Source organism: Babylonia areolata, chromosome 8, assembly GCF_041734735.1.
Source record: "Babylonia areolata isolate BAREFJ2019XMU chromosome 8, ASM4173473v1, whole genome shotgun sequence".
Taxonomy (NCBI): domain Eukaryota; kingdom Metazoa; phylum Mollusca; class Gastropoda; order Neogastropoda; family Buccinidae; genus Babylonia; species Babylonia areolata.
Window position 1 is genome coordinate 5,524,096 of NC_134883.1, and position 12,011 is coordinate 5,536,106.

Consider the following 12,011-nt stretch of genomic DNA (forward strand, 5'->3'; position numbering starts at 1 on the left):
ATGTCTGTTCCCTGCGCGTGCGATTATGCGCATTTATAAACACATAACATACGGGGCCTAGAAATTTTATGCCAGTGTATGCTCATGCATAATACAGGTTTGAACGTGAACATGCTGGTATGCTAACGCTAATGTGCAATCATGCATTGACAGTCTCAGTGAGACATTCACGGGAACTGGAGGAGTTCAAAAGAGCATTTAGATTTTGTTTTTCCTTTTACAGAGTACACCTGTTCGTAAGAGCATTTTTTTTGTTTTGTTTTTAATAAGACATTAAAACAAAGTTTCTAATCAGGATGCTGATGTGTTTATAAAACTTGTACATTCGAAACATTCACGCACACACACACACAAAAGTGAAGGAGAGAGAGAGAGAGAGAGAGAGAGAGAGAGAGAGAGAGAGAGAGAATCATTAGTAGGCCCACTGGTAAAATATCTCCAGCAGATCTTTTTCTTTGTTCCCCAATGCCCACTCCTGACTTTCTATCTCCACCTCCTCTCTCACTGACAATATCTTGCGCCTTAAAAGACGTTTCCCGCACACACACAAAAAAGGACTCCAGTCTTATCAACCAGGGTTAGATGTATTTGTAGTCATTGACAATGAATTTCAACACAGCGACCTTTCAATGACGTGGTTAGGAGCTGTTTTCGTCAACACAAAACATGGGCACAAAAAGCGCTCCTTTGAGGCAGACATCCTTCCGAAATGTGTCAGCCGCATGTTCTGGCGCTGTTAGGAATCTACAAAGTGTGGTTTCGACATATGTTCTTGAAAAACAGATTCTCAGATGAAATGTTTTGGGGACACAACTTCACACACACGCATGCATGCATGCACATGCGCGTACCCACTGATAGACACTCGCTAAACGACCTCCACCCATTTCTTGTTCCACACATGCTCATTGAAGCCGGGTACAAAATGCTAGTGATCCATGTTTTGTCTACCTTTCAGAATGTGACGTCATACAGAAGCCCCATATAAGTATATATCATTATCATTCACAGTAGCATTAGTAGTATCATCATATATCATTACGTCATATTACCCACCATGGCGCTATCATTCCCCAGAATCATCTCCACCACCTGCACAGGCTGACCAAGGAATTTTTCGTTGTGTAGCAGTTCACCCAGCTGACTCTCAAGGAACGGCCGAGCCTGGGTGATCACAGTGACATGGCTCAGCTCCTCGTCTTCCTCCTCCTCCTTCACTTTCTGCACAAACCATCATCTCTGAATATAGAGAGCAAAGGCCCTTCACAATTTCTACAACTTTGTGAGTCACTTTACTACACATCGGATTCTCTGCCATGCACAAGAATTCAACACAAATTCAAGTTCTATAAATGGTTTTCCAGTTAAATTCAACATCCACACTAAGGACCTTGACCTCCATTCATTCGAGGTCACGCGGAAAGATAACGTGATGTCATTGTTCTTCAGTATTAAAATCGAGTCAATAATACTGGCTGATTTATTCCCAGAAATAAAACGGCGGGGAAAAAAAACTTTGACAAACGTCACTGCATGGTAATCCCACGATAGAAGACATATTACTATGTACCTGTCTGCCAGATGGAAAGAACTCGAGTCAAACAGTCGAACAGAATATTTCCGCAGTCGTAAAATGTTCTTGACCTTGTGCCCTTGAACCAAGGTCTAAGTTGGAACGATTTTGTTGTTACAAAAAAAGAAGAAGAAAAAAATGAAAGAAATAGGAAAAAACCATCAACATGAATAAATTCAAACCACATAAGAACAACTCTGTGATTTGTCAAGTATTCGCTATCCAACCAAAGCACCCATGAGGTAGTCTGAAATGTGGTCAAGGCCTGCCTCGAGGATACTATGGTTCTGAGGGCTGCTCATAATGCGCGCATATGTTCAAGTCTCATCATTGGCCAACAATGGGGAAGAAATACCAGTGAAACCCTGTCATCCTGTAACAATATCAATGTCAAAATTATCAAGCATTCTGGATAAATTCTGAAATTCCTCATCGATGGCATCATAATTATCAGACATTTGCATTAAAGTGATGCCGACACGGAGCAGAACGCACCCGTACGTGTATGTGCGTGTGTATATATGATCGTGTCCATGTCAGGGCATGTGAATCATTATGCTTATGGATATGTGTGTCTGTGTGTCTGCAAGTTGGCTGAACATGTCCGATTCGTGTATGTTTGTGAATGCATCTGTCTGTGCCTGTGTGTGATGGAGTATGTGTGTGTATGTGTGTGTGTGTGTATGTCGAGGGTCTTGCATAGCTAAGTTGGCTGAACATGTCGAGTCGTGAATGTTTGTGTACGCGTCTATGTATGCGTATGTGTGTCAGTATCTGATTGCATCTGTGTGTGTGAACTGTCCCCTTCCTCTCTCTCTCTCTCCCTCTCTCTCCTTCCTCACCTGGACAGGCATGTGGCCCAGGAAGTCCAGACACCTGTACATCACGGCAGGGATCTGCAGCTGGTTGGCTACCTTGATCAGGCTTTCCACGTTCTTATCGTTCACCATCAGCGTGCCCGAGTAGATGAATCTGACAAAAACAAAAAACAATGCCTTCACACACAACTCACCTCTAATGTCAACACAGGAATTGCAGAAATAGAACCGCAAAGAACGGCGCCGCATCTTGGCAGAACCCATTTTTGAAAAGTATCCATCTGTGATTCTGATATTTGAGTTCAGACCCCTAGTCCTGTGACTTTGATCTTTGACTCTAGACCCCACTTTCAAAAGGGTTTGTGTGTTCTGTCCTCTTTACAAAACATCACGAGAGTTTGTTAGAAGAACCGGGCTTTATTGTGCAGACAAATTACCACCTGGACGTGTGGCCTCCTGGTGACCTAACATCGATGGTTCCCTGCGGACTGCTGACGCTGGAACTGACGGACGAATTCGGGTGTGGCCGTGTATGGGAAAATCTAAATGAGCGGCGTGGGAGTAATGCCACTGAAACGGTGCAGATGATGGGGCAGAAAAAAAAAGTTACTACCTGGACTTTGTAACATAGGGTGTGCGTTCAATGTACAAGACTTTAGCTTTATAGTGCGCACAAACTACCACTTTGATTCTAGAATATATGACATGCCTTCAACTGCTGTGCTGCCTGACGCTGTAGACGATAATAATATTTGGTTATATGGATAGTGAGGTCTGGTGCTGGACGTCCCGCTCACTCAAGGAAAGTGATGTGTCACTCGATAACCTCTCCTTTCCAGGTGAAGTGATCGCCGCATAGCCACTGCCTGGCTTGCCAGACAGTAAGGTTATTGCAAAAGGCCTCTCCTACATTATTGTGTCCACAGCAACGCCTTCCCGTGGCGTCCATGTCTTCACTAAGCTTGCTGTGTCATGGCGCGACCGAGTAACCGGCGGTATAACTGGTAGGAGACTTGGAGAGGAGATTAGCGCCACCAAGGAATAACCTAAGCCCACAGAAAAGACATGAAGGACACAACCATAGCCAGCAACATGCCGGATCGGTCGAGGCCCGGATCAACAACGACCGCGCTTACCATTGAATTGCCCCAGGGTGGAAGTGTAAAGTCAGCTACTGGAGCGAAAGAACTATTTAAGTTGCCACAAGAAAAAGTCATCATTGGAACATGGAACGTCCGCACGCTATATCAATGTGGCAAAGTGAAAGAACTTGAGCATGAACTAAAAGGTTACCAATGGGACATTGTGGGGTTATCAGAAGTACGATGGACGGGATTGGGAGAGATGATGACGGATGTCGGACACAAGATGTGGTATAGTGGTGAAGATTCTCGACATGAACATGGCGTAGGTTTCATCGTACGCAAAGAAGTCATTGGATGCATCATGAGCTGCACTCCAGTTACCAGCCGTGTCATCAGTATTCGAGTGTCAGCTAAACCGAATAACATCACAATCATCCAAGTATATGCACCAACAACTGACCATGAAGACCAGGATGTCGAAGAATTTTACGAAAAAATAGAAGACACCATCAAGAAGGCCCCCCAAAAAAACATCATCATTGTACAGGGGGACTTCAATGCCAAAATCGGCTCAGATGCCTACAACGACTGGGCTGGAACAGTGGGCCAGTATGGCACAGGAGACACCAACGACAGGGGACTTCGCCTTCTGGAGTTTGCGTGCAGTCAAAGGCTCACCATCGCTAACACTCTTTACCCTCACAAGCTGTCAAGAAGAACAACCTGGCATGCACCGAACGGGAGAACTCACAACCAGATTGACTTTGTCCTCACCCCGCGGCGTTTCAAATCAAGCATCAACAGAGCAAAGACGAGGACTTACCCCGGAGCTGACATAGGCAGTGATCATGACCTTGTGCTGCTCACAATGAAGATGAAGCTGAAGAAAAAACACCAAGCGGTGCAACCCCGTATCAAGTTTGATCTGGAGAAGCTTAAAGACCCGGAGATTGAAGAGGTCTTCCAAGCTCAGCTCGGGGGACGGTTTGCGGCACTCAGCCTTCTGGATAACAACATCAACGACCTCACCAACACCTTCAATGAGGCAGTCCGTGAAACAGCTGAAGAGGTACTGGGGCGACAGAGGAAGAAACACCAGCCATGGATCTCTAACGACATCCTTGACCTGTGTGATAAGAGAAGATCCCTGAAGAAGACGAAAAACACTAGCCCTAACGAAGCCGTACAGTATCGTGAAACCAATAAACTTGTGAGAAAAAAGATGGAAGAAGCCAAAGAACAATGGATCAACGACCAGTGTGAGAAGATCGAAAAAGGAATGGAAGGAGGAAACAGCAAATTTGCCTATGCCACACTGAAGAAACTCACCAAGACGCAGCAGAACAAATCGTCTGTCATTGAGGATACCTCAGGCGAACTACTGACAGAAAGCTCCGCTGTTCTGAACAGATGGACACAATACTGTCAAGAATTATACAACTATCCCACACAACCAGATGACAGTTTGATTGACAGAGACATAACACCATCAAGGGAACCTTCACCCCTGCCAGTGTTGAGGGAAGAAGTGGAAGAAGCTGTACGCAGTCTACCAGCAGGAAAGTCACCTGGAGCAGACAACATTCCGGCAGAGCTGCTCAAACACGGAGGGAATGAGGTGGTCACAATTGTAACAGCAATCTGTCAAAAGATCTGGGAGACAAAACAGTGGCCCTCAGAATGGACTCGGTCGCTCATCATCCCCATACCAAAAAAGGGGAATTTCCGCCAATGCCAGAATTACAGGACAATCAGTCTTATTAGCCACACGAGCAAAATCATGCTTCGAGTCATTCTGAACCGACTCAAGAAAGAGGCTGAAGAACACCTGGCAGAGGAACAAGCCGGATTCAGAGCAGGCAGAAGCACAGTAGAACAGATCTTCACCTGCCGATTACTGATGGAAAAACACCTGCAACATCAAAGAGACCTGTTCCACAACTTCATAGACTTCAAGAAAGCCTTTGACAGGGTGTGGCATGATGGACTGTGGCAGGTACTCAGACAGTTTGGCATCCAGGAGGGTCTCACCCAAGTCATTCAGGCGCTGTACAAGACATCCAGCAGCGCAGTCCTCCTCAACAACCAAATCGGAATATACTTTAAGACCACAGTCGGTGTCCGTCAGGGTTGCCTGCTCTCCCCAGTACTATTCAACCTTTTCCTAGAAAACATCATGCGCGAAACCCTCCATGACTTCCACTCTACCATCTCCATAGGAGGAAGAATCATCAACAACTTGAGATTCGCAGATGACATAGATCTACTAGGAGGCAGCAACAAAGAACTACAAGACCTCACCAAGAGACTAGAAGGAAGAGCAGGTGCATACGGAATGGAAGTGAGCACCGAGAAAAGCAAAGTGTTGGTAAACAGCTCAACCAACACCCAAGCTCAAATCTTCATGAACGGACAACAAGTTGAAGAAGTGGATGCTTTCAAATATCTCGGCACCACCCTCACAAACGACGGTCGCTCAACAACTGAAATAAAGATTAGGATAGCGATCGCAACATCAGCAATGGCTAAGCTCAGCAAGATTTGGAAGAGCAGAGAGATCAGCTTTCCAACAAAGATTAAACTGTACCGATCCCTGGTGCTATCCATACTGCTGTATGGATGTGAAAGTTGGACTTTAACAGCAGAGACTACTAGGAAAGTCCAGACGTTTGAGACAAAATGCTTCAGACGACTGCTTGGAATCTCATGGAAGAACAGAAAGACCAATGACTTTGTCAAGAGCCAAATAACTATGCTAGTGGGTCCACTGGAACCACTCTTAGCAGTGGTCAAAAGGAGGAAGCTGTCATGGTTCGGGCATGTGACACGCCACAATTCACTGCAAAAGACAGTTCTACAGGGAACGCTAGAGGGTGGTAGGCGAAGAGGGAGGCAAGCCAAATGCTGGATGGACAACATCAAGGAATGGACCAATATGGATAGCGCTACGCTGATACGACAGGCAGAAGATAGAACCGGATGGCGTCGTCTGACTACGGAATCGTCCCTCATGTCTCCTCTACGCCCATCCCGGGCAGGAGAATGAATGGAATGGATGGATATGGAGTGGTGGCCTCGTGGTAATGCATCCGCCTAGGAAACGAGACTGAGAATTTGAGCGTAGGGGATTGAATCACACATCAAATTTTCTGCCTTTCCACTCAACCTTGAGTGGTGGCATGGACGCTAGTCATTCGCGTTAGACTATAAACCAACGTCCTGTGTTTAACACGCACTTAGCGCACGTAAAAGAACCACAGCAACAAGAGAACTGCCCCTGGAAAAATGTCGAAGTAAAATCTACTCTCATACATATATATATATATATATATATATATATATATATATATAGAGAGAGAGAGAGAGAGAGAGAGAGATAGATAGACAGATATATATATATATATATAGTTGTAACGTGCCACATGCGTACAACATGCTCCTCTCTTTCTTACAAATCATCCGCACCGGCACGCCTCAGTTCAAACAAACACATCTGCTCCATTTCACAAATAACAGACAAACGTTGACTGCAGTGATACATTTTTGAGCTTTGAATAAGAAAAAGTCTGGTTTGGTACTGCAAACATCCATCAATGCACATGCACTCACAAAACCAACTCTGATACCCACATACAACAACAGCAAACATACTCCTGAGTCTCCTTCCTTTCCTTCTCCATTTCTTTTTGAATTCTCTCTTCTTCCGCTTCTCCTCTCCTCCGCCGTCTTTGTCTGCATCTTCTTCTCCTTCTTCTACATATTCTTCTCCTTCTTCTACATATTCTTCTCCTTCTTCTACATATTCTTCTCCTTCTTGCGGCTCCTCTTCTTCTCAGTCGACATCGTCTTCCTCTCCATCTTCTCCTTCTACCTCTCTTTCTTCTCCGTCTTCCTCTCCATCTTCTTCTCCTTCTACCTCTCTTGTCTTCCTTTTCATCTTCTTCTCCTTCTACCTCCCTTTCTTCTCCGTCTTCCTCTTCTTCTTTTTCTCCGTCAACTAACCCTTCTCCTACTTTTTTTTCTTTCTGTCTTCTTCTCAACCTTCTTCTCCATCTTCTCCGTCTTTTTTTTGTCTTTTTTTTTTTCTCAAGGCCTGACTAAGCGCGTTGGGTTACGCTGCTGGTCAGGCATCTGCTTGGCAGATGTGGTGTAGCGTATATGGATTTGTCCGAACGCAGTGACGCCTCCTTGAGCCACTGAAACTGAAACTCTCCGTCTTCTTCTTTTACTGCTCCTACTTCCTTTTCTCCTTCTTCTCCCTCATCTTCTCCTCCGTGTTCTTCTGTTTTATCAGGCTGGCTCTCTCCTACCGACCCAGAGTAGATCAAGTCCTTCCTAAGTGGACTGATCTGGGCTCAGAATCATACTTCTGCAATTGTGTCAGACCAGCCACTAGGATAATTTCATAAACTCACATTAAATTCACGCTTCACCCGACGTATCTTAAACTAGTAAACATTTTATTCACGCTTTCATGTAAAGGAGCTGTTCAGTCTATATAAAGAGAATAGTTGCGGTCAGCTCTGAAAGAAAAAAACAACAAAAAACAAAAACAAACCAACAACAACAACAACAAAAAAAAAGTTTTGCAAACATGTAACAACACTGGTGTCCCGCGATACATGATCTCTCTCTCTCTCTCTCTCTCTCTCTCTCTCTCTATATATACATATGTATCGTGTGTGTGTGTGTGTGTGTGTGTGTGTGTGTGTGTGTGTGTTTCAACATGTGTGTATTCAAGTGCAAAACAGAACGAGGAAAAATGTCCCCCCCCCCCCCCCCTTTTTTTTTCTGTTAGAGGACGACATAGTTTGAATTCTTACTTGAGTGCAGCGTAGAAGGCATAGGCGTCCACGTTCTTGAGTCTCACTTCGGTCAATTTGTTCTTCTGGTGCTGGTTGAGAATGAAGATACGGGCAAAGTACACGCTGTGGCATGCCAGAGCCACCCGGTGAGCCGCGAACAGCTGTGGGTCATGGAACACGTTGATTAACAGATTTAGTGAATTGGAATTCATTTATTCCTTCAGTATTAACGTCTTGCGATGATGCTCTATTTTGTGATTTATTAGGTGATGTATATTTATTTATTTACTACTCGTTCGCGTGTGTGTAATCTTTCAGAATCATCATTATGTGTGCATTCAATACGAATCGCGTATCAAAACTATTTTCTTTGTTTCTTCTGGGAAGTTGTTTTGCTTCGCTAATAGGTGCAACACTGTCAGTGTTGGTCTCCTTTGAAATATACTTCTTGGAATCACAACACCGTCGAAAAATGCCTCACCTCTCAAGCTCATCGCGTGAATTACAACACCCACTGAAAACTGAATATCTACATGACATACTGATTGAACTCTTTTTTGAATGACGCGTCCTACCACTCATCCAAATCAATCTCACGTCCAAGACATCTTTCTCATCCTCTCTCTCTGTACCTTGATTTCAAAAGCACATTTGTTTTGTACATGTATGAATACATTTTCGTTTTAGATCGTGTATCTTCATCTTGTGACTTTGTTTTTACTGCCCGAAATGATGTTCGTCAAACTGCAGCTCTACTTCATATCTCGAAAAACAACAACAAAAACTCTCCTCCCTCAAGTTTCTCTCTTTAATTTGTCTTCCCATCTCTCATCCTCAGTTGCTCTCTCTTCCTCCTCCTTCACATGTAACCCTTCTTCTTTTCTTACGCTCTTTAACCCGATCCTTTCTATGCTCCCCTGCCTACCCCCTTCCCTTCTCCCTCATTTTCTTCCCTCGACTGTGGCAATAGCCCATCCCAACTCATACCCTGACAAACCAGACCTACCTTCTCCTTGACGTGTATGAGGACGTCGATGAGCTGTCTCTGAGTGAAGAGGACCCTGAGGTACTCCCCTGTGTTGGCAAAGTGGTGGATTTGCCAGAGCGGCAGGCTGGTGAACTGCTGAAGTATGTCACCCAGGTTGTAAGGAAAGTTCCCCGACAGGTATCTGAACTCGGCCTCTTTTTCGCCCGCCATCACCAGCCGTTCCTTCGCCTTCACACACACACACACACACACACAACACACACACAAAACACAGCGCGTTCGCAAGCACACACCTGCATTTTTTTTTCTTTTCATAAGATGACATTTTTGGCCTGAATTCCAGAAAACACATATTTGTTCTAAAAGAAAGAAAATAAAAATGTTACTCTGCAACTAATCTTCCTTCTCATACAGAGCTAAATACCAATTCCTAAATGACCTGATCAATCCTTCAGATCTCCCCTGGTTTGCAGTAATTGTCCAACTGCAAAATCTGTCCAAAATAAGATGTTCTCTCGATCGCGTAAATCCTTGGCGGGACACACGTTTTTTCTTAGGCGGAAATCCATCACAGCACCATCCAAGGAATGTACCAGAATCAGACGGATGTCAATCAGTAACAAAACCATGGGGATTTGCCTGTTTTTCAGCCTTTTCCCTTCACCTTGTTTACTGTCGAAATTCAAGTATACTGAAGGCCGTCGTCACTCGACACACATTCAGTGGACGGGAGTTGCTGATAGTTGACAATGTGCAGACATTGCGGACCGATTAGAAAAGAAACGGAATGAACTAAAAGGGCTGAAAAACATATGAATGTCCTCGATTTTGTTTCTAATTGATCTCCGAATGATTGCTGAACATTTTTTGTATGATAACATGATGAAAATTTGAGTGAAAAAATACTGTGATTTTACGGCCCTACCCTACTGTTTAGTATGTGCGCACATCTTCACGGCAGACGTAACGCTAAACATTTCAGTCATGCGTACATACCGTGACAGCACTGCATCTTGCTAGCTTTTGCACTCGTCTTTGGAATGTTCCTTATCTGTTGCTTAACAGTTTCTAAGGATCATATTGATGCTGTAGTGATAAACATTGTTGAACTGGATGCGTTCCTTAAAGAAAGACCACACACACACACACACACACACACACACACACACACACACAGAGCTTGTCTGGACCAACGGCAAGCATAGTAAGTATATTGTGAATGGTTATTTCCATGTCTGTTAATTTAATGTCCGAGTGTTGACGGAGTAAAAATAAATGTTAGACTATGAGTTCATTGCTTACCATCGGTCTGAAAACCCCATCGTCCTCCAGTATAAACACACGTCCAAAAACACTCTGCCAGTCGATTCCTGACATGGGCTCTGCAAACAACAGGGTTCAACTTATGCCCGCATCGTGCGCGATCACTGGCGCAGTGTCTTTGAAAATAACCTACAACATTACAAATGGGATTTACCGTGTGCGTTGGTGTGTGTGTGTGTGTGTGTGTGTGTGTGTTTAGTTTTTGTTTTTCTTTGAGTGGTTCGGTCTGCTTTATGTCATCGTGCATCAAAATGTGCAGTCGTCTGCTTGACCAAATGGAAGAAAAAATCTTGGCGTTGCAGATAACAACGTATTCCAAAACATGCAGTCTGGTGTATTCTGCTCACTGCAGCCAATGAAATTCACTTCCTTTATTTTTTTTCCATTAACATCTCTTCCTAATCAATTCGTCATCCCAGGTGAATATGTGACAAAAGCATGTATCGAGTTTAAGAATATGTTTAACCAAACAGAAGGGAAAAAAGGTATCAAAACGCATTAACTGACTATTGCTGTTGGTGTCATATCAAACCTTGGCACCAAAATATCCGCCATTGTCGCAGAAGGGGCGGCTCCTAATTCGCATATGAACCCGAAAAATCCATTGGCCCGTAATACCTTTGCTCTTTGATGAATTTCGAACACACACACACACACACACACACACTGGTAATCATATACTGAATCCAACAAACGCAGAAATAAATCATGATAATTTGGATATTTCTGTTTCTTGTGTCTGCCATCCGGCCACCCTCAGGAAACGGAGACAGAAAGATTAAAGAACAGAACGTATACGTGACACTGGCCAGATAAAAGGCTAAGTGGCACAAAAGCGAGACATACCGTACACAACACACCTTGCCTAAAAAAAACCACCCCAAAACAACAACAACAACAAAAAAAACAACAACAAAAAACCAGAAAACGATACACACAACACACCTTGCCTCACCTGTGGATGGAAGCAGCCGGTCCAGCCAAATTTCTGGAACGACACAGGAGTGTTTATCGGCTGCACCAGGACTGGGCGTCGCTTTGCAGTTATCCATGGCCTCATCATACACTTGATCATAGATGTGATCCGGATACCCCTGCCCCGTTTGTTCATGTTGGTTTTCGTCCATGGCAGCGGATGGAATGTACTCAGGCCATGACGCACATCTCGCCGATTCTTTTCGTTACCTTTTGTTCCAAAACTGTTGTTACTGAAACAGTATCTAGAATATGCAGCCAATCTCTGCGTTTTGTTTCAAAGGTTTTGAAAAGACAGATATCTTTGACTTACGTGGAAGTCCCATCTCGTTTCAAAGTTGTTAAGATGTGTAAATCCTGATGTGTAGGTGTATCAAGTTCTGCAGTTTGCCACTAAAAACATCTGTATTTCTGTTGGCGAAGCAAGAATCAGTCTACATAGAA